Consider the following 23,579-nt stretch of genomic DNA (forward strand, 5'->3'; position numbering starts at 1 on the left):
GACCTGAATCAGCCATTATCCCGAGAAACTCTGTTTCCTTTTAGTGGAAAATGATATCTAGGGACCATAACAGGAAGAAGATTTTCCACTGTATTTCTTGGTGATACTTCATGATATCATGTTTGAGATTTCAGCCATGTGGATGCCTATTCAAAACCTTTAACAGATTTTGAAACTTGTGAATTGAATCCTTTGTAATTAGAATTATTTTAAATGTATTAGTGGTACATTACATAAAAGATCAATATGGTGAATCCTATCAGAAAGTTAAGGAATTGTTTCAGTAAATTAATCTTTCCCAACTGCATTCGTTTCCTATTGTTGCTCTAACAAATAACCCCACACTTGGTGGTTTAAAATAACACAATGTATTATCTTACAGCTCTGGGGGCCAAAAGTCCGAAATCAGTTTCACTAGTCTGAAGTTGAGGTGTCAGCAGGGCTGGGTCTTTCTGGAGGCTCCAGGAGAGAACCCATTTTTTGCATTCTTAGCTTATGGCCACATCACTCCAATCTCTGCTTCCAGGGATCACATCAACTCCTCTGACTCTGACTCCTACTGTCTCCCTCTTCTAAGGACACTTGTGATTACACTTAGGGTCCACCCAGGTAATTCAGGCTACTCTCCCGATCTCAAGACCCTTAACCACATCTTCAGAGTCCCTTTTGCCATATAAAGTGGCATTCACAGGTCCTGAAGATTACGATGTTTGGAGGCCATTATTCAGCTACCACACCAGCTTGTACTGTATATAGATGCTGACTGTATTTTGGAGTGTGCTTGAAAAGAAGTGTCTGGGGTGGAGACCATGAGGTTATCAGGGCTTCCTGTTTAGAGAGAACTGATGACCCAGCTGCTGAGGAGTGGGGAGCAGGCCCGCCCAGAGCTCGCAAGGCACTCAGCCTCTGCCTCAGGCACCACCGAACCAGGCTTCGGGGGCCCTACCGCCTAAACAGCAGACAGATAAGTATTTTACAGAAAAGCCTACACTTTAAAAACAATAATGTCACCCCATTGTTGGTTATTATAGTGCGTAGAGTTAACTAACTTTTCCATTTTTATCCCAACTTTTCAGTCAGTTGAGTCAATAAATCTCAATTGGTGTTAAGAGGTTAATCTTCTAAATTCAGTCATTTGTACAACATCTTTACAATTTTTGCCATATTTGCAAATCACCTAGGCTAGCACTTGCTTCCCACTTTCCTTTAAATAAACTTAAATAAGAGGAAATTTTATGTCATGACCATAAATGAAAACCATTACCACTTCCATAAAGAAAAACTAACAGTAAAAATAAACACTTTACAATGGGAAATTTTAAAGCCCGGGAAATCCCTAGAATGATCTCACTGGCCACACACGGATGGTCCAGAAGGGCACTTCCAGGAAGATGGGGCTCTCGAGGCTGGTCCAAATAGGCCACATTTAAAAATGTGCTCTGTCTAGGTTGCCCTGGCTCAGCTCGTAGTCTAACACCACGGCCAGAGAACGATGAAGGAAGCTCAGTCCTTTTTCAGAGTACACGTGGAGAATTAGTTCTAATGAACCTTGTTGTCCTGTATTTCATTTCTCAGAACCTAAGAGAGCTGGTCTGCATTTGACATTGGATTTATTCCAAACTACGATAGCAGTTTACCCTCACAAAGGGGAATAGTCCTGGGAATGACATCCTTCATCACTGTTAGGGCTAAGGGTAACTGACATGTTACAAGTGACACGTTACAAGAATCATTGGGTGGACACGCATGTCTCCTACAAGCCAGGCATGTGCTGGGTGCCAGGGAAGCTTCAGGAACATGGCACTTACAGCCTAGTAGACCTGACACACATTCAATGGCTAATGCCAAGCAGTCAATTAAGCATTTACATTATGATCCTTGCAGCAAAGAAGCATCATGTGTCAGAGGATGTGCCAGCTGAAATGTGTTTTGATCACTTAAGAGCACTTCTGTCCAACTATTGGATGGTACATATTTGTTGAACTGGAAAAAAATGGCAAATGGTCCTCATGCTTATTATTTTCCCCCAAGGCTAGTTTTCAAAAAACAGGGCCTTCCAAAGCAAGCCAATTTCCAAAAGTCCATTAAACTGAGGATAGAGATGTGAAAGCTGACACAGTAAAGAAGAACTGTGTCACCCATAGCCGGTGAAGGTGCTGGAAGAGGCTGCTGCTTTGAGGGGGTGGTGTCCCGGGAGGCCCCTGAGAAGAGCAAGCTCTGGGGGTTCCTGTGGAGGAAGCGCTGGGCACCTGCCTTAACACTGAGTGAGCTCTGCTTTCTAAGGTGTGCCTTCCGGAGCCCAGCCCGACCCAAGAAGACCAGCTGACACCTTCTAGGACCGAAGGCAGCAAGTGGTGCAGGAGATGCAAGAGGGAGGGGATATGGGGACACGTGTATACGTATAGCTGATTCACTTTGTTATACAGCAGAAACTAACACACCATTGGAAAGCAACTATACTTCAATAAAGATGTTAAAAAAGAAAAAGGGAGGGGACTTCAGCCCCGCCTCTGCCTTAGTTCCCCATTTCTCTGCCACTTGTCACGGAAGGGTTCTGGAAGCCGCCTTGCCCTTTCGTGCCAGTGAGAATTAAAGGAGAAGAATGATGGAGATAGCACAGAAAGTAGTTTCACAATACAAATACCCACGCGACTCATCTTTCTGTTTTAAAAATAGAGCAGTTGAATTATGTGACAAGGCCAGGTGTCTGATTAGGTGTCTGATATTTATGAATATAAATTCATAGTTAGGTGTCTGATATTTATGAAACACTTCTGGATGTTTTTTTTTTTTAAGTATTGGTTATTCGACTGAATTTAACTAGACTGAGTTCCCCTTTCCCCCCACCGGAAAAACCAATGACATATATAAATGCAGCAAAAAATCTTCCCCAAAACCTCTCTTCTAGGTGGGGAGAGGAAAAAAAAGAGAGTCATGGCTTAGTGCATTAAAAAATATATTTATATTGGGATTGACATATATACACTATTGATACTACGTATAAAATAGATAACTAATGAGAACCTACAGTATAGCACAGGGAACTCTACTCAGTGCTCTGTGGTGACCTGAATGGGAAGGAAATCCAAAAAGGAGGGGATATATGTATACGTAGAGCTGATTCACTTTGCTGTACAGTAGAAATTAACACAACATTGTAAAGCAACTATACTCCCATAAAAATTAAATGAGAAAAAAAATATTTATAGTAAATATTTTTTAAATAAAATATATTTTAATTTATTATAATATATTTAAATTTATAAATTTAATTTTATATGTTTATATATTTTAAAATGAAAACCTGCCTCTTTTATTTAGGCCTTGAATTCCTTCTGTGTCAGGGGACTGTCAGCTCAGACGTAGCACCCTACAGAAGCCCCTGCCTCATCCCACTCGTCCCAGGAGCTGGAGGATTTGGCTCTTGTGAGGGAAAAAGCAAGCCAAAGAATTTCTTACCAACTCTCTTCAAGCAAGAATTTTGCTTCTGTGAACGCTTCTGTGTTCCCCCAATGCCGAGTCCTGTAGCCCTGCCCACGAGAATGAGGTTCTCATCCGAGAACCACGGGCAGCTTCTGGGTTCTAGAGACTCAAGTCACCCACGATGCATTTTTGCGGAGATGGAAAAATAACCAGGTCGTCCCAGATCAGCAGGAACATCGCCGCGAGACAATTTAAAAGACGCTCACTCCTCCCTGACAGGTAAGGGTCCAGGCCAGAGCCTGAGTTCGTTTCTATCTCTTCTTCTGCCAATTAGTAGACTGGGCCTCACTGGTAATCGCGCTCTCAGGGTAATGGCTTGTTTAAGTAATTGATGAAGTTTGTTCTCACCGGGGAATCTTAGCACATCAAAAGATGTTGAGAAAGCCAAAACTCACCTAGAGTCTGAGTTAATCACTTTGTCAAACACAACAAAGGCTGTCTCGCTTTGCTAATAATCCCAAATGAGGTAGCAACCCTCAGTTAAATAAGGAAATGATGGTGTCTTTAATTAAGGTTTTAAAGAGCTCTGACTCGCTTTTTCACTCCCTTTATTTTTATGAGAATGTCGGGAAATGTGTGCAGAGCTGGTATCTTCCAAACCTCTCAAGTGCAGGAAGGGCGGGACAGCTTCCCTGAAGTTCATGGGAAGGGATCTGAGGGCTTTAGTGGAGCACGAGGTCAGTGTGCGTGGCTGTACCCAGCTCCGAGGAAGTTCATCCCGGTGTGTGCCCCCGCGTGAGCCCTAGTACCGCCCCCTGCTCCGGGCTTGGTCCCCGAACACGGCCCTCCTTCCCCCGCGTCGCTGCCTCAGCCCTTCTGGACAGCACCTCAGAGCCCAGCTGCCCTCCAGATGCCTTTCTGATCCCAGTCGTCTCTCGTAAGGCTCTTCCCAGGCGGCTGAAGCTTCTCCAGCCTCCCGACAGGTCCTCACCCCCTGGCGTCCTCCTCCCCCGCCTCCCAGAGCCCCAGGCCAGATCACGCAGGCAGGTCAGAGCCCTGGGGCCTGCGTGTCCAGAATGGAAGGCTGGACTTGGTGGTGTGTCGGTCTGAGCCCAGCTGCACAGTCTTTAAAAGCACTTGGACAACCTTAAGGCCTCTTGGAAAGCCAATGAGTAGATGGGGGGATGGGGTCTGGAAGTGGCTCATCTCAGGTCAGCGATACTTAGAGAGTGTGGGTACCGTACAAAGGGTAAGACACATCTGACCCCCAGAGACTGCATCCTATGGAAAACAAATGGGCCGTGGGGAGGTTTCCCTTGGACTTGGGGAAGCCCTGATAACTGCCTTCCATGTACTTCTTATCTTACCTAATAACTCCCCATGGCTTCTAAACTGTGCCATTTTTGACTCTTCCCATCAAACCTCATCCGCAATCAATCACCATGTACTGTCAATTCTACCTTCAAACCACTTCTCTAGTGAGTTCTCCTTACTTCTGACTGGCACTGCCCTATTTCAGGCCATCATTGTCTGTCCCTTGGGCATGGACTCAATAGAGTCCTGAATTGGCCTCCCAATCTCCAGTTTCTTCCCTCATCCACCAATCTGCCATCCATGCTAGTGCCAGAAGAATCTTGCTAACATGCACATCTGATCATGTTGTGGACCGGTTCAGAATTCTTCATTGGCTACCTGTCACTTTTAGACCAACGCTAAACTCCTTTATTTGGCGCATAAGACCTTTGATAATCTGGCCCCAGCCCAACTCCTCAGCCTCGCTCCAAGTGATCTCTGTCCTCAAGCAGTCTTTCATGACTTGGACATTGCTAGTTATACCGACTTGTTTCACCCTTCCAGGCTCTTACCCGTGCTCTTCTCCAGGGCCAGGATTAAGGTGACACAAGAGAGGCATCTAGGATGCAAAATTTAAGGAGGCACTCGCTCCCAGGGATGTGCAGGTGCTGACCCTGCTCCTACACGACCCTGAGAGTGAGTGCCTCCTTAAATCTTGCGTCCCAGGTGCCTGCTTACCTCACCCTGCTCCCAGCGCGCTCTTCTCTGCCTGGTGTACCCAGCCTTTTTCTCTACCTGGCAAGTCCTGAATTCAAGCCTCTGCTTGAGGAATGCCTCCTCCAGGAGCCCACCCAAGATTATCCTGGACACACAGAGACATTCTCCTTGGCCACCGGCTCCCTCATGGTAGGGGGATTGCAGACAAAGAACAGGAGAACTTGGTGTATTGTTTGTAGGAATATAATCCTGCCTAAGCTCATTATTTACTGTACCTGGTTCTGTGTCCATCATGTGGGCTTAGTCATCTGTAGTTAATCCTTTTGTTTTTATGAAGTCCTTAAAGAACCCTTTAGATGTTGTGAAAGAGAGACATCTGCCTTGAGTGAACCCCAAAAGACAATTACATTTGAGCCCAGAGAGGGCAGAGGGGGCTACTTTTGCCTCTATATCCTGCATAATAATAGCGAACAGTTACAGACTATTTCCCAGGGGCCAGGAGCTGTTCTAAGTGCTTCACACATTAACTCATTTATTCCTCTCCACACTCTGTGTGGGAGGTGCTATTATGATCATCTTCGTTTTGCAGATGGGAAAACTGAGGCTCAGAGAGATTAAGGTATTCGCCCAAGGCTGCACAGCTAGTAAGTAGAGGAGCTGACATTCAAACCCAGGCTGTCTGGCTCTGAGTCTGTGCCCTTAGCTAGTAGCCTCTGTGTCTCTCGTTTTACATTTGCAGAGCAGCAAATTGCCTAGAACTCGACCAGGCTACAAGACAGGGGGTGTGGGAAGCTTTGCTCACTTCTGTGGAGTAAGGACTCTGATGCCCCTGTGAAAAGACAGATGCCATTCACGGGACTCTATTATCCCTTGGGATCAAATAACTGATCAGATTTGCCACTGAGTCAGCAGGGTCCCAAGACTTGAAACAAGGACAGGTCAATTTAAAGGGGAGACCTGGCCTGTGCAAAGAATAAAGGAACTGTTTTTTCCCCTGTTGAGTTTCAATATCCCTGAGTAGTCACGGGTAGGATAAGGAGCATTAGGTACTTGTACTAGGTGCACCGAATGACTCTAAGTTCTTTTATAACTAGCCTAGTAAGCATTCAGAAAATATTTGCCAGTTGGATTTGACGTACATCTTCATAAACCCAGCCAATATTTCCAACTTTCTATTGCACTGTGACCTGCCCAATAGCCTGGAACAGGCCTAGGATATCCCATTTTGCCTCCCAGCTTGGCGGATGACTTAAAGAACTTAGGCAATCAAAATAACAAAAGAATATTGTGAGTGTTTCAAAAATTATAGTCCCATCACATTTTGTTTGTTACTGTAATCCCCATACCTTTGTGTTGACCTAATTCTTGGCAAATTCACTCGTTGGCCTTTGATGACCTCATAGCTACAGCGATCAACTGAAGGTCCAACTGGAAATTGTGTAAAACAAGGTCAAAAGGTGATACTCCAGTCTAAGGTCACCAAGATCTCAGTGCCTTTTGCTCAGTGATGTGGTTGGTTGTGGCTCTCACCCCCCTGGGCTCTGGACCAGATGTGCAGACCCACAGAACCTGCCTGACCATCTGCATGTCTGACCCATCTATGTTTGGCCTCTTGCCTGCCTCCTGTGTTTTATAATGTCTCCCGTTACAGTCCCTGGTCCCAGTCCTGGCTCATCCTGGCCATTCCTATCTCATCGCCTGTATTGGTTATCTAGTGCTGTGTAACAAATTACCCCCAATGCCTAAGTGGCTTTAAACAGCAAACATTTGTCATCTCACATGGTTTTCAAGGGTCAGGAATCTGGGAGGGTGTTTCCTGGGAGGTTTGGGGGTTAGGGTTTCTCATGAGGATACTGTCAAGCTGTCAACTGAGGCTGCAGTGATCTAAAGCTTTCCTGGGCTTAGAGAATCACATTCATGCCCACTTATGTAGCTGTTGGCAGGCTTCACCATGTGGGCCCTCCGTAGGGCTGCTCAACATGGCAGCTGGCTTCCCCCTAAACAAGCAACCCAAGGCGGAGAGAGGGCCCAAGATGGAAGCCTCAGACTTTCATAACCTAATCTTAAAAGTGATATACCAGGCCTTCCCTGGTGGTGCAGCGGTTGAGAGTCTGCCTGCCAATGCAGGGCACACGGGTTCGAGCCCTGGTCTGGGAGGATCCCACATGCCGTGGAGCAACTAGGCCCGTGAGCCACAACTACTGAGCCTGCGCGTCTGGAGCCTGTGCTCCGCAACAAAGAGAGGCCGCGATAGTGAGAGGCCTGCGCACCGCGATGAAGAGTGGCCCCCGCTCGCCACAACTAGAGAAAGCCCTCGTACAGAAACGAAGACCCAACACAGCTAAAAATAAATAAATAAATTAATTAATTAATTTTAAAAAAAAGTGATATACCATCACCTCTGCTGTATTCTGTTGGTCACCTGACTGACTCTGGAACAGTGCAGGAGGGGACTAAGCAAAGGTGTGAATACTAGGGGACAAGGATCATTAGGGACCATCTTGGAGGCTGGCTACCACATCACCTATGCCCCAGCATGAACAAAGTTGATTAAAGTACATCCTTCTTCCAAAGTTCCACCTTGGGTTTTTCCAGATGGTTACTAAAACTTATGAAGTCTATAAGCTGTTTCCTCCTATGAAGAGATGTAGTTGTTCCATTCTTCATTCCATAAAGTTGTTTTTAGTGCCTACTCTGTGCCAGATGCCATGGTACATCCCCAAGGGAATAGATATCTACTTGACTTTTACTGGAAAAGTAAAATCAGGGAAACTTCAAACTGAGGTGGAAACCATATGGCTGATAATAGCAGCTAACATTTATTAAGCATGTGCTATGGGCCAGGCATTGTACCAAACACTTTATAAACATGGTGGCCTTTAATCTCCACCAACATCCTTGTTATGTCCATTATACAGATGGGGAAACTGAGATATAGAGATCAGCCCCAGTGTCTGACACACTGGTCAGTGGCCAGCCCGCAGCCCAGGCCTGGTCTCTCTGACTGAACAGCCTGAGCCTCTAGCCAGGCCTCCGACTGGTCTGTTCTGGCTCAGCAAGGCTGATGAGGGGAAGGAGACTGCAGTCATCTTCTAGGACTGCTGTAACAGTACCACAAACTGGGGGCTTACAACAACAGAAATTTACTCTCTCACAATTCTGGAGGCCGGAAGTCTGATATCAAGATGTCGACCAGGCCAAGGTCACTCTGAGGCTCCAAGGGAAGACCCTCCCTTGCTCTTCCTAGCTTCTGGCGTTTGCCAGCAATCCTTGGAGTTCCTGTGCAGATACATCATTCCAATCTCGGCCTCCATCCTCACATGTTGTTCTCCTTGTGTGTCTGTGTCTTCACAACATCTTCACTCTGTGTGTCTCTGTGTCCAAATTCCCTCTTATAAGGACATCAGTCCTGGATTAGGACCCACTCTAATTCAGCATGAACTTAACTTGGTTGCCCCTAAAAACACACTATTTCCAATTAAGGCCACATTCGGAGGTACCAAGTGACCATGAATTTGGGGGTGGGAGGACACTACTTAACCCAGTACAAAGACCATCAGAGCTGTCACCAGCCATGGGAAAGGCCAACACTTGGGTATGTGGATGGGGACAGGTCTTCCTGTCTGCCCTGTGGTCAGAGGAGGCAACATGGAAAGAAACTGACTCTAATGAAAGAAAATGCTAATTCAAATACATTTTTCCTTGGCTCACTTTGAATGTTGGGCTTTGGGTTTGTTTGTTTGTTTGTGGGGATTTTTGTATATTGGGGTGTGTATTTTTTGGTATTTATTATTAGTATGCTAACTAATCTATATTTTAGTTGTTTCAGTCAGCATATCCTTCTTATAGCAAAAAAGGAAATGAAAGCTTATGGCTGATTTTGGATTGCAAGAGCATGTCACTGCTGACATTCACCAGCAACTTCCTAGAGGAGAATGTACAAAAGCGTATGACAGGGAGGGGCATGGAAGTGAGATAAAAATCTCTTTTTATCTTTCAGAGCTCAAGTTCAGTTCACTGTGTCTAACAGGCCTTGTGATGCTGGGACTCACTCTTTCTCCTTTCAGCCACTAGCCAGCACCAAGGGGTAGTTTCTGGAAGGGCAAGCAACAATCCTAAAACATATTTTTTCTTTAATAACTCAGTAGGGCCCCAGCGCCCATGCGAATATTTATAGTAATTCTGGAGCAATTTATGTTTTCAGCCATAGCCATGTCTTGGTATAACAGCATACATAAATGTATTGCCAAGTATAGAACAATGAATTTGTCTCAAATGATACAGCTCACAGTCTATAAGGGTATCCCCTGCTTGTTGTATTTCAGGGTATGGTGAACACACTAGGCTCTCTGCTTTCAGACTTCCTCTGGTCTTTCTGGACTTCAGAAATGTTTTCCCTCAATCCTGCTTTTCCAGACTAGAATTGGGTCCTTTATGTGGCAGCTGCTCTCTTCCCTACCCCATCCCTGAATCAATATTTACTCTTCTCAGGGTATGTTGTAGCTCCATCATTGGTCAGTTCCTGATCTCTACCGCTTATTCAGCTAGATATTCTTGGGTTCATCCCCAGGCTCAGCCCAGGTCCAAGCTGAGCCCCTACACTGAGCTCACAACCCTGCTTTAGCCCTCTTGGTGCTAGTTCCTCACTTCACAGCCAAGACCCACTGTGACTCACCATCTTGGTGTCTCAGCTGGCAAACTTCCCATCAATGTCTGTTCTTTTTTCAGAGATCCTTGTTGTCATTTATGATAAAAATCCAAACTTCCATTAGCTTTATGTTTTTGTTTTGTTTGTTTTGTTTTGTTTGCTCTTTGTTTTTATCTTTGTTTCCTCTTTTGTTTTGTCTAGTCACTCATAGCCTCTTTCTCTTTTGTCAGAGATCACAACCCACAAGTACGATCTTCAAGTATGTGGTAGATTGAATCATTCCTCCCAACTCTTCATGCCCTCCCTTTATCAAAATTCTACATCATCAGCCTTTGTTCTATGACTTTGAAGTACCTCCCACTACAGTGGAGTCTTCTTCCCCAACTCATTAATGTTAGGCTTGGGCATGCGACTTGCTTTAACCAAAGGAATATGGGCAAAAGTGACATCAAGCCACTTTAAGGCTGAGCCCTCAAGAGACATCACTTATTTCCTGTTGCATTTCTTGCATCCCTGTGATCTATCATGAGCAGAACTTTCCTGAAGTATCCTCTTCAGCCTGCACCCCGTCAAAAACCCATGTGGAGCAGATCTGAACCCCACCCAAGCCTGGAACAGAACTACCCCAGCCAACACACAGACCATGAGAAAAATAAATGTTGTCGTTTGCCAGTGAGTTTGGGGTGGTTTATTACACAGTGTTATTTCAGCAATAGCTGACTGATACAGGGCAATTCTCTTCTCTAGACCTTCATTTCCTTATCTGTAAAATGAGGCCATTGGACTATATTCGAGGTGCTCAGCCTTTTCTCTACCACTACACAACTGAGGGTCCTGCCGTAAACCCAACAGTAAGAGACTAAGCATATCAGAGTCAAATACTGCAAAGCACTAAAGAAAGAGAAGGATTGGGAAATGTGAATTCTGTTTAGGAACCAGGGACTTACTGGTGGCCTTGGAGAGAGTCGTTTCGGTGGGCAATGGAGCAGAAGCCCCATTGTAGGGCTGAGGGTAAATGGGAAGTGAGAAAGCGAGCAAGCGTGGGGTCTTGACTGGGAAGGGAAGGATGAGATGGAGTGGTGACAGAGGTGGAACACATAGTCAAAGAAGAGGTGGCTGTTGGTTGGCTGGCTCACTTGTATGTTTTAAGATGGGAGAGAACTGAACCTGCCAAGAAACGTTTACAGTGGCATAATAAAGGGATAATGAAGGCAGGGGCTTGGACAAGAGTGTGCAGGAAACCAGAGGTCTGGTCTGTGAGAGAGAATAGAGTGAGAACTTACCAGGGTTTATTTACTGATTTGCTATGTATCATTTACACTTCAAGTTCTCAAACCCAAGGGCAAGGCAAGTGTGAACCAGTGAAACAAAGGATACTCTTCTTTCCCAGTCACTTCTAAACCTGCTGCATTCTGGCGTCTATTCTTACCACCTCCAACATCACCTAAAACTTCTTAGTTGCTAAATCCAATAGGTATTTTTTAAACCCCATCTTACTTGTTCAAGACCAAAAGCTACCTAATGGTATAAGCCCAAGATCATTCAAAATGAGGCCACGTGTTTGACATATGGCTCTCTTCACTGTTCCCTTCAATGCAGTCCTGGAGATCATGTGAGAATTCCAAATGGTATTTTAAAACAATAAAATAAAAACCACGATCTACTTACCTAGCACCTATGCGATTATTGTGGAGTACAAGCCTGCAGTTAATAATGGGGTGACGATAGCTAACACTTACTGAGCATTAACTGTGCCCAGCACTGCTCTGTGTCCGTTCATTTAATCCTTCCAGCACGCTGTGAGGTGAGTACTGTTATTATCACTACTTAAAACTGGGGGAACTGAGGCACAGCGACCTTACAAACTTCCTTAAGTTCACGAAGCTAGCCAGGACTTGAACCCAGGCAATCAGGTTCCAAAGCCCAAGCGCTGGACCATTAACCACGTGGGGAAAGGCAGCCAAGAGTGAAGTGGTTTTAGTGTGTTTTTTAAAGGCCGTGTTGATGAATGAACGTCGGCTAACGTGCTTGGGAATAGTTTATTTTCTTCAATGGGTTCCACAGTCACCTTTGCACTGAGATTTTGTTTAGCAAGCCTTCCCTCATAAACCGTGCAGAGATGAACTTCAACCCACAGCCCAGCCTTGCCTGAATTCTAAAGATGAAATCTTTTATTGAGATCCAGAGTTCCATTCAGTGAAATTTTGTTTTATAACATGTAGGGGTGGCAGCTGGCTGTAGTGATATGCATCAGAAATAAATGGAAATTCTCTATGAGGATATTCATAGCAGCGAAGAACAGCTAACATGAATTTGTGTCTTCATATGCCAAGCGTGTGCCACACGAAATCCTATACACTGTCCCCCTTAATTCAGCTTTGGTCAACAAATAATCGAATGCCTATTACCCAGAAGAAATGTACAGGCACAGTGCTAGGCACTTAGGGGAAAGCTGAGTAAGACCCAGTCCTGCTCACCTTCTAATGGGGGAGCCAGGGAAGTGGTACGGGGGAGAGAGAGACGGTACCGGGTGTGGTAGGGCCAAGACCACAGGAGATGCGTGGCTCTCACCGGAATGAAGGGGCGAGGAGCACCCCAGGAGAGGGAAGGAAATTGAGGGCGAACAGCATGGCGTGGGGAAGGAACTGTGAGCGCTGGAGAGCCAGATGCCGGGTGAGGAGGTGACCAGGCGGAAGTGGATGGGACCAGGTCAGAGAGGGCCTCCCGCGCCAGCCAGGGAGACCAGTTCCCCAGGCGGGGAGGGCCACGGGAGGGTTTTCTGAAGCAGCAATGAGATTCTGGTGTGTTCTTCCGGCTGCAGAGTTGGAGGACAAATTTGAGGGGCACAAGACACGAGGTAGGGAAACCAGTTGGGTGTCTATTTCCAGCCAAGGGATGCTCTTGAAATCCCGAACTACAGGAGTAGAAGAGCAGAAAGAGGGGAAAGAAGGATTCAGGCACCACTTAGGAAACAAGACTGGGTTAACTGTGAGGGGTGAGGGAGAGCTGGCCTGGGGGGCCGGGTGGAAAAGATGCCGTACGCTGAGAGCCAGGGACTGTCAGCCCTCTCTTATCAGTGAGGAAACTGGCAAGGATGGAGTGACTTGCCCAAGGTCCTCCAGTGGAAAAAGTGTATCTGCCCTCAACTGGAAAGGTCTTGCTGATTTCCACAGTGCCATATTTCTCCTAAGAACTTCCCAATTATCTCCTTCTATCCTCCCTTATATCATGAGACGATGTTACCAATTTTGGTCACTCTCTGTGTACAGACAGGGTTGAAACCATTAAATGTATAACTGACTAAGCTTTACAATGCTTACAGCCTGGGCTTCCTGGATGCCTATTGATTGGCGAAGATAGGAAGGGGGTACGTGAGATATTTTCAACATTGCAAAGAGCCTAAATGTAAATTGTGCCTTTATTGACAATAAGATTGTGCAGGTTAACTAAAATGTCAAGTTTCTTTGCTTCGCAGTAGAATTATAACTTGGTACACTAATGCTGGCTCTCTCATTGATCACTGTTCTCATTGGCAGAGCTTCCATTGGCTTGTCTTTGAATAATTAAAATGGGAAAATAAATCATTCATTACTTAAATATACATCATTGTTTGGACAATAGAACACAGGACCTATGGGTAAATAATATAAACAGTAGATGTTGGTGAAGAGTTTAGATAGCGGTGCTTTGAACTGTGGGGATTAGCGGTTAATAAAACAGTGAAGAAGGAAGTATTTGTCCTTTGATGTGTCTGCTGGGGGCTGGATGTCTCCCCTTCCCTACACTGTGGTCAGGACACCCCGCCGACACACCAAGTGTTCTGTGCTCCCCACATACCTCATCTTCTAAATGGCTGTGTCCTGCTTTCTATCCCATCCCTTCCTTTTGCATCAGAGCCTTGCTCTTTGATTTCTAACGTGACAGTTACTTTATGTATCTGAGTTCATGGGCATGTGATCCATAGCCCATCAGTGAGGTAGAACCAGCACATAGCCTAGAAAGCCTTCAGCATTCAATGAGGGTATGAACTAAGAAGGAATTTATTTACTCTTTCAATGACCCGCATGCAAAGCATTCTGCCAGATGTTGAGAACGTGGTGGCACTAGTGTGCCAGTCAGAGGGAGACTGGCTTGCACGCGCACGTGACGGCAGTCGTTTGGCAGCAGCGCCATGATTGTGATCATTAACGTTTACTGAGCAGCTACTTTGCACAAGGCACTCACTGGCTTAAGATTCAGCCCCTGCCCTCAGGGCCTTATCATCAGGCTAGGAAATAGGACACAGGCATGAACAATAGACTAATACAGTGAGTGCCAAGAGACAGCAGGCACTGTTGGAGTTCAAAGGAGGCCAGGCTCTTGAGGGCTGGCCTGGCTAAGGAGACGTTCAGGAAGAGCAACGTTTGGACAAGGTTTTGAGGGGTGGGTGGGATTTCATTTAAACAGAGAGGGGAGGGCGTTCGGGCAGCAGGGACCGTGATGTGCAGGTAGAGTGTGGAGAGAAGGGACGGAGGAAGGAGGCTCGGGGAGGATTTCAGGGCACCTTCCAGCTCAGAGGGCAGAGGCAGCTGCTGGGTTTGGTGCCCGGAGCTGGCTCTCTCCGGGGTGTTCTGGGCAGGGCTTGGGAAATGGGGTTTTGGTTGAAGCCACTTTTGGTAGAGGTTGGCCTTGCTGTCATTCTCTGACACCATTTTCCCAGAAAACTTTGGGCAAAAAAAGCCATCTGTTTCTGGGACCATGTTCAGGAATTTCCATCTGCTGAGGCGAAACCTAAGAAACACACCTTCACAAGGCCACCCAGAGGTTTAGGATGGCCCCGCAGGGTAGCCCAGTGCCAGGCTCTGCCTGGGGGCCCAAAGACACCTGAGACAGCGGGGGTCCGGGGGTCTCCCCACTCAGCTGATCCTCCTCCCCTCCCCCACCCCCAGGACATTGTGCAGCATCACAGATTTCTGGCAAACCAGGGACAAAGTGGCGCTTAATATTTGAAGCTCCAATCCACAGCAGCGTGAGACCTGCCCCCTGTCCCTGCTCTCCCCAAAGTCCCACCCCCTTGTTGAGACGTACGTCATTTTTACAAACAGAAACAAGTCCTTGCCATGCTGTTCAGGTTCCCAAAGATAAGGCCCTTGCCCTCAGTGGCAGATGACAGTCTATTTGGTAGGTTGTTATCATGGTATTCAGGGGTGGAGGGGAGGGTCCATTCAGTGACTTTATTTCTGGAAGAACCACTGTCCTCCCAGGAGAGTAGCACCAAGCATTGACTCAAGCAGCTCTGTAAGGCACCAACGTAAATCCGATGGTCTGCTTTGTTTATAGAATGAATGAGATTCTTCTTTCATCTCTGACCAAAGAGTCGATGCTACCAATTCCAAAAGCCTGAATTCCTTACAAGATAGGAAGAGGTATAACCATAAGGGTTAAGATTATTGCTGTTGTTTTCTTTAAAACAAAGCTAAACTAAACTAAGAGCAACTCATAGGCCCAATGAGTGTGGCCTGACAGAATCCCCCGGCTTCCAGAAATGCCTCATAAACTTCTCAATAAAGAACAACAAGTCTTATTGTTTTATAATCATATTTTGTTTTGGATTAAAAATAATATTACCCTGTTTAATCACCTAGCTGCCAAAATTTGGGCTGTTTTTAAAAAATCAATCCGTTCTCAACAAAGACGATGATTTGTTGCCTTGAGGGCGGTCAAAAAACCGCATTCACACACTAAGGACCGTTCCCAAAGAAAAGTGCTAAGAATGTGTTTTCTGATATGGCATATCTGCAGTAAGGGTATAGCCTATCAGGAAACTGCCTTTGAAGGTCATAAAATTCATTTGGCTGTATAAGTTCTGATGTGTATGCTAAAATAATCAGTCACCTTACTTTATAATCACAACTCGTACTCTCGTTCTGGAAAATCAATAAAGTGAGAAGGCTGGGGCTATTGTGTATAGCTATTTAAAAGAGAGAAAACAAAAAATAATATTCTGTGAAAATGGTCCTCAAGGAAACACAGACCTAGTTTTCATAAGCGGGCTCAATTTTATCTCCAAGCTCATCACTGAATTATTAAACTGAAGTACCCATCATATCCTAGACAAAAGCACAAAAAATAAAAAAGGCAAATAGCATTCATCCTTCTCTACATGCTCTGGGACAGTGGAAATTATCCACAGCCTTTAAAATGTATTTCTAAAATGCATCTATTAGTCACACTCTGAATGGTCTGTTCCACCAAATGTTACAAACCCCCATGTTGCCTTCACCTGTGATACTTGCCCACCTAAAATGTCCACCCTCCTCTTCTCTGCTAATCCTTCCCTGCATTTCAAGACCTAGACCAAGACCTTTCTGCTTTCCAAAGCCACCTGTGACTGGCTGGAGACCCAGAAAGGCTGAAGGATTGGGGCTGGAAGGCGAGAAGCAAGAATCATGCACGAAGCTAAAAGGCCCCCAAAAGCCACTTCTGGAGAGTATTTCCAGGCTCCTGGGACAATCAGCACCATAGGAACTGCCACTGAGGAAGAGTAGGGGGCCCAGGCAGGAGAGGGAGCGGTCACTAGTGGACCCATTGGGTCTTATCTGACTTCTTTTTCACCACCAGCAGCAGCAGCAGCTGCATTCAGCACAGACCAGCCCAAGCAAGACCATCAACAGATGAAGCAGTCATGGAGTAAATCTAGAAGGTACTGGGTGGCCTTTCATTTTGTTCAGTGTTTCCTTTGCTGTGCAGAAAATTTTAGTTTGATGCAGTCCCACTGACTTATTTGTGCTTTTGTTGCCTGTGCTTTTAGTGTCGAATCCAAAACCTCATTGCCAAGACCAATGTTGTGGGGCTTTTTCTCTATGTTTTCTTCTAGGAGTTTTACAGTTTCAGGTCTTATATTTAAGTTGTTAATCCAATTTGAGTCTGTTTGTTTGTTTATGGTATAAGATAAGGGTCCAATTTCATTATTTTGCATATGATTATCTAGTTTTCCCAACATCATTTATTGAAGAGACTATCCTTTCCCCATTGTGTATTTTGAACCCTTTGTCAAAAATTAATTGACCATTTGTGTCTGGATGTTTTATTCTGTTCCATTGATCCATGTGTCTGTTTTTATTCCAGAACCGTACTGTTTTGACTACTATAGCTTTGTAATATAGTTTGAAATCAGGAATTGTGATGGGGAATTTCCTGGCTGTCCAGTGGTTAGGACTCTGTGCTTCCACTGCAGGGGGGCACAGGTTTGATCCCTGGTCAGGAACTAATATCCCACAAGCTACGCGGCCCAAAAAAAAAAAAAAAAAAAGGAATTGTGATGCCTCCAAATTTGTTCTTCTTTCTCAAGATTGCTTTGACTATTCAGAGTCTTTTGTGGATCCATACAAATTTTAGGATTTTTTTCTATTTCTGTGGAAAATGCCATTGGAATTTTGATAGGGATTGCATTGACTCTGTAGATCACTTTGGGTAGTGTGAACATTTTAACAATATTAATTCTTCCCATGCATAAACACGGGATATCTTTCCATGTATTTTGCAACCTTTTCTGTTTTTTTCATCAGTGTCATATAATTTTCAGTGCGTAGATCTTTTATCTCCTTAGTTAAATTTATCCTTAAGTAGTTTATTCTCTTTGATGCTATTGTAAATGGGATTGATTTCTTTTTCAGATAGTTTGTTGTTAGTACGTAGGAATACAACTGATTTTTTTATGTTGACTTTGTATCCTGCAACTTTAATGAATTCATTAATCAGTTCTAACAGATTTTTGTGAGTCTTTAGGATTTTGCATATATAAGATCATATGCTCTGCAAACAGAGGTAGTTTTACTTCTTCCTTTCCCATTTGGATGCCTATTATTTCCTTTTCTTGTCTAATTGCTCTGGCTAGGACTTCTGGCATTATGCTGAATAAAAGCGACAAGAGTGAGCATTCTTGGCTTGTTACTGATCTTAGAGAGGAAACTTTCATCTTCTCACTGTTGATTATGGTGTTAGCTGTGAGTTTGTCATATACTATGGCCTTTTTCATGTTGAGGTACATTCCTTCTATACCTAGTTTGTTGAGAGTGTTTATCATGAAAGGAAGTTGAATTTTGTCAAATGCTTTTTCTGCATGTATTGAGATAATTATAGGATTTTTTTATCCTTCATTCTGTTAATGTGGTGTATCGTGTTTATTGATTTGTATATGTTGAACCATCTTGCATCCCAGAGAGCAGTGGTTTCTTTTAAATATGGTCTGTGATTAGATGTAGGTCTAGAATTAGAATCCAGTTTTTCCACATGTAAAGCAAGCTCTCTGAGAAAGAAACTTCCAAGTACAGGGATGGACTTTTTCATTGTAGTCTTAAGTCTTTGTAGGTCCTTTTCTTCTCTTGTGTTTCCCACCTAGAGAAGTTCCTTTAGCATTTGTTGTAGAGCTGGTTTGGTGGTGCTGAATTCTCTTAGCTTTTGCTTGTCTGTAAAGCTTTTGATTTCTCCATCAAATCTAAATGAGATCCTTGCCGGGTAGAGTAATCTTGGTTGTAGGTTCTTCCCTTTCATCACTTTAAGTATATCATGCCACTCCCTTCTGGCTTGTAGAGTTTCTGCTGAGAAATCAGCTGTTAACCTTATGGGAGTTCCCTTGTATGTTATTTGTCGTTTTTCCCTTGCTGCTTTCAATAATTTTTCTTTGTCTTTAATTTTTGCCACTTTGATTACTATGTGTCTCGGCATGTTTCTCCTTGGGTTTATTCTGTATGGGACTCTCTGCGCTTCCTGGACTTGGGTGGCTATTTCCTTTGCCATGTTAGGGAAGTTTTCGACTATAATCTCTTCAAATATTTTCTCTGGTCCTTTCTCTCTCTCTTCTCCTTCTGGGACTCCTATAATGCGAACGTTGTTGCATTTAATGTTGTCCCAGAGGTCTCTTAGGCTCTCTTCATTTCTTCTCATTCTTTTTTCTTTAGTCTGTTCCGCAGCAGTGAATTCCACCATTCTGTCTTCCAGGTCACTTATCCGTTCTTCTGCCTCAGTTAGTCTGCTATTGATTCCTTCTAGTGTAGTTTTCATTTTAGTTATTGTATTGGTCATCTCTGTTTGTTTGTTCTTTAATTCTTCTAGGTCTTTGTTAATCATTTCTTGCATCTTCTCAATCTTTGCCTCCATTCTTATTCCGAGGTCCTGGATCATCTTCACTATCATTATTCTGAATTCTTTTTCTGGAAGGTTGCCTATCTCCACTTCATTTAGTTGTTTTTCTGGGGTTTTTTCTTGTTCCTTCATCTGATATATAGCCCTCTGCCTTTTCATCTTCTCTATCTTTCTGTAACTGTGGTTTTTGGTCCACAGGCTGCAGGATTGTAGTTTTTCTTGCTTCTGCTGTCTGTCCTCTGGTGGTTGAGGCTATCTAAGAGGCTTGATGGGAGGCTCTGGTAGTCTTAAGTCTTAATAATCACCATTCACAATTTAATTTAACCTGGTCTTAGAATGAGACTAGATCAGAACACTAACTTACCCTGATTCCTATTTTAATGTCCATTTGATTTATACCTCTGGGTCTTGGGCTCCTGAGATTTAAATGCAGCTTGGCGTTGAAAGCCCTTCCACCTTCCCAAGACAACTCTTCTCAATTTCCACCATATTTATATATTTAACTGCTTTGACTGTTTAGTTACTTAATGCAACAACGACGGTTTACTTTTCTCACTGCTTCATCAGCCAAGAAGCTCCCTGATTACTCCAAACTCCCTTGTACATTCCACTCTGATGTAGAAATAGTTAGCTTACAGTCTCAAGACCTCCATGCCCAAAGCATAAAACTGCTTTCCTCTTCAGCACTAGAGAGGAGCAATTCCCTGCTCTTTTTTAGTAAAATGTCTCTTTTTTTGCTCAATAATTGATATTCATTTACAAAAAGAATATGGAAGATACAGAAAGACTAAAGGAAGAAAAAATACCACCCATAATCCCACCATTGGAAGAAAACCACTATTAATATCGGGGCTATTTCTTTATATTCTTTCTCTCTTTCTTTTTTTTTTTTTTCTGGGTACATGAATTTTTTTATTGCAATATAATTCACATGTCATAAAATTCATCCTTTTATTAAAGTATGTGATTCAGTGGTTTTAGTACATTCACAGTGTTGTGCAACCATCAACATCGTCTACTTTCAGAACATTTTCATCAGCCCGAAAAGAAACTCCATACCTATCAGCAGGCTCTCCCTTCTCCCCTCCTCCAGCCCCTGACAACCACTAATCTACTTTCTGTCTGTATGGATGGGGCAGATGAATTTGTACATAATTATATAGGGAGTCCTTACACTCTTTCTTAATAAAGAAACCCTCATCTTACCAAAAGCTGCCAGTTTGTAGGTATGCTTGAAAGTTTAAATACACTATACTTAAGATTGCCTCTACCACTATTCAACTCACACAACTTATTTCTTGTACATCAAATCTCTTCCGGAAGTCAGCATTTCCAACAATTTTATACAGAAAAAATGAGTTTTAAAAATGTTTTATCACGGGTTTAGATCACCTTCGCATGTGCTTCATGCACTTCTAGCTAATGTATTCTACATTCCAGCTCATCTCCAGCCCCAGTGGAACAGCCCTGATCTCCTCAGACCCCAGTGCACACGGCTCAGCCTCATAACTGTCAATTTAAGTGACTGTCATCAAAAAATTGTGTCAAATGCAGTTTGGGGAAAACTATCAAAATATACTATGCCTATGTTATATTAGTCTCTTTTTAGATGAAATTGACTCTTTTGTCTTCTTTCTAAATTCACACAACACTTAACAATTAAGAAGTGTTTATTAAGTACATGCCATGGTCTTGCTGTACAAGGTGAGTGGAGATTCAAAAACAGTGTACTTGTAACAATTAGAAATGTGGACACCAAGTTGGTCCAAACTGAAGACACAATAGGCTTTCAGGAAAAGGGTGATGCACGTGGGCAGAAGAATTAGATTTGTATTGAGCTGTGACGCCTAAGAGAAGAACCAGCAAGAAAATATCAGCGGATGGGAATTCCCTGGCAGTCCAGTGGTTCACTGCCCAGGATTGGCCCGAGTTCAATCCCTGGTCGGGGAACTAAGATCCCGCAAGCTGCATGGTGCGGCCAAAAAAAAAAAAGAAAGAAAAATGCCAGGGGAGATTCGAGCCAACATTTATTAGGCACCAACTGCATGCAAGGGGGGGGTGGTGGAGATGAGAGTGATGAGGAAATCAACAGTGAGTGGGACTTCTCAGTGTCTTGGGCAAACAGGAGAAGCTTCCCTGAGGAGGTGCCCCTGAGCTCCTTGAAGGAAAGAGAGGAGGAAGGGGATTCCAAGCATGGAGACCAGCGAGGGCAGAGGCACAGACACCTGCAGCAACGTGACTGTTCACAGAACTGCCAGGCCCACAGGCTGGGGTCAGAGCCTGGTGGATGAAGCTGCTGAAAGAGTCAGGGACCAAACCCTACGTCCCGGGTGCTGGGCTGATGAATGTGTACTTCTTCACTTTACCCGCATTAAACCAGATGCTAGAAGAACATCTGAGTCATGGACAGAAGTTTCCAGAACTGCAATGAGATACAGGACCTCAGTCCTGCCTTGAAAGAACTCCTAGGCTGGTTGAGCAGGCAAGAAGTGGTCCTCCTCATGTTATCTTCCAAGAGTCAAGGCTCTCATTGCACGCTTGCCTGGTCCAATGGCAGGGGGAACTCTTAAAGGAAAGACTAAGGAGTTTAAACGTTCAGGACAGCACCCTCCACGAGATCTCCTCGGGGACCACATGGCTGTGAGGGTCTCTCCACCCCCAGCTCTCCCGGAGCGCCCCTCTGTCTCCCACATGCACCCTGTCGAGAAAATGAAGCTGGAGGGAGGCCCTGCCGCATTCAAGCTGATGTCTGTTGCTCAGGGGCTACCTGGAGTCTTGCCTGGAAGACGAGGGTTGAGAGCCCAAGGATGGTGACCTTGAACTGATCAAGGGATAGACCCAGGAGCACCAGAGCCATGGCCACGGCCATGGCTGCTCCCTCCTGCTTCCTCCTTCTCTTCGGCGTTATCCTCAACAGACACTGAGCTCACCCAGAACCTCCACGTCTCCCCAGCCTTGGGCATCTGATCCAGACCTCCTGTTTTCTGACCTTGTACCAGGGCCTCACGCCATGCCTGGCACACATGAAGAAATCAATAAATATTTTTGCAAGAACAAATAGAAGTCGGCCCTCACTTCCTATTCACTGTCTCTGCTTCATGCATCTGTCTTATCTCTGTGTCTTTGACCCAGGTTATTAGCATGGCCCCAGAACAGATTGCAAATGCACAACTGCCTTGCTGAATGGTATGGTGTTATTGGCCGTGACTCTGATCTACGCTGATTAGAAACACCCAGTTACAGCCAACTTATCAGTCAGGACACATGCCCCTTTCCGTGACCAGAGCAACATTAATGTATGCAATTCACTCATCTATTCATCAGACATTTATCGAGGTCGTACTGTATATCAGGCACTGAGCTGGAAATCAAGACTACGGAAATTAAAAAGACCCAATAAAGACAGAAACAGAAGTGCAGCGAAGTGTGCAATAGAAACAATGATGCTGCGAGACCACCTGGAGGCCTCAGGTTGGACACACTTTGAGAATCACAATCAGAGCACAGCTGTCGATGAGAAATTAATATTAATAAGCATATTAATGAGAAATTTTAAATATACCTGAAGCACTGAAGACTTATTTTCCTCTGCGTTTAGGTTATATAAATGATAGTTAATGATAGTGGCTGACATCTACTGAGCACCCGCTACGTGTCAGGCACTGTGCTAAGTGCGTCTCATCTCTGAGCAGAAACTGAGGTGGATGAACCGAGTGGGGTGGGAGAGGGGGTACCGCTTGCTCCTGGGTTTGCATGTGGCTGGTTTCAAGGCAAGATAAGCCACACTGAGGAAAGTTCAAAAGATAATTAAACCAGTTAGAAAGCAAAACAGCACTGGGACTGAAGCTGGGCTTCAGAGCCAATTTGCAAGAGGTAATTTCATCATCCTAGAACATCAAACGTGAATTCCATTTTCAGCTATGCAAATTCCAAAAGAATAATACCTCACATTTGCATAATGCTTGATGCTTTTCAAAGTGTTTTCCCAGTTATTAATCTAGAGGAGGCTTTATTACTACCGGAAACATAAATTGAAATTCTGTTCAAACTGAAGTTCTCCATTATTTTTTCCACTTTCCCCTCAAAAACCAGCGCCGCCTAAATCCAGGTGCTTTTGATGGAGTGGGTAACTTTAATAAGTTTTACCGGCAGGGTGAATATGCACAAACAGAACATATTGTGGGGCCTTCCATCCAGCCTTCTATCAAGCCAGACTTCAGAAAACCTCCTGTTGAATTAACTAAATCATGGGGGGTTACTCCCAGTTTAAATTTGAGATTCTCCCAGGGTCTCAGACTTTGCGGCACTGCACACACTACGTTCGTTGGAATCCATTCCCTTCCATCAAATATTACAAAATGAGGAAATTAGTTCC

At 44.4% G+C, this 23,579-nt stretch overlaps 1 protein-coding gene and 1 long non-coding RNA gene across 3 annotated transcripts in view; one reads left to right on the top strand and one right to left on the bottom strand.

Annotated features, from left to right (window-relative positions):
- The window catches only part of LOC132371749 (uncharacterized), a 129,242-nt gene extending 112,490 nt beyond the window's left edge, over positions 1-16,752 (top strand). Inside the window, exons 2-3 of the long non-coding RNA XR_009504942.1 lie at positions 3,322-3,702; positions 16,682-16,752. This is a non-coding gene — a long non-coding RNA (uncharacterized LOC132371749). The remainder of the gene's footprint in view (positions 1-3,321; positions 3,703-16,681) is intronic.
- The window catches only part of TBXAS1 (thromboxane A synthase 1), a 150,040-nt gene that overhangs the window by 125,758 nt on the left and 703 nt on the right, over positions 1-23,579 (bottom strand). The window lies entirely within an intron of this gene.

The sequence above is a fragment of the Balaenoptera ricei genome, chromosome 9 (assembly GCF_028023285.1).
Source record: "Balaenoptera ricei isolate mBalRic1 chromosome 9, mBalRic1.hap2, whole genome shotgun sequence".
Classification (NCBI taxonomy): Eukaryota; Metazoa; Chordata; class Mammalia; order Artiodactyla; family Balaenopteridae; genus Balaenoptera; species Balaenoptera ricei.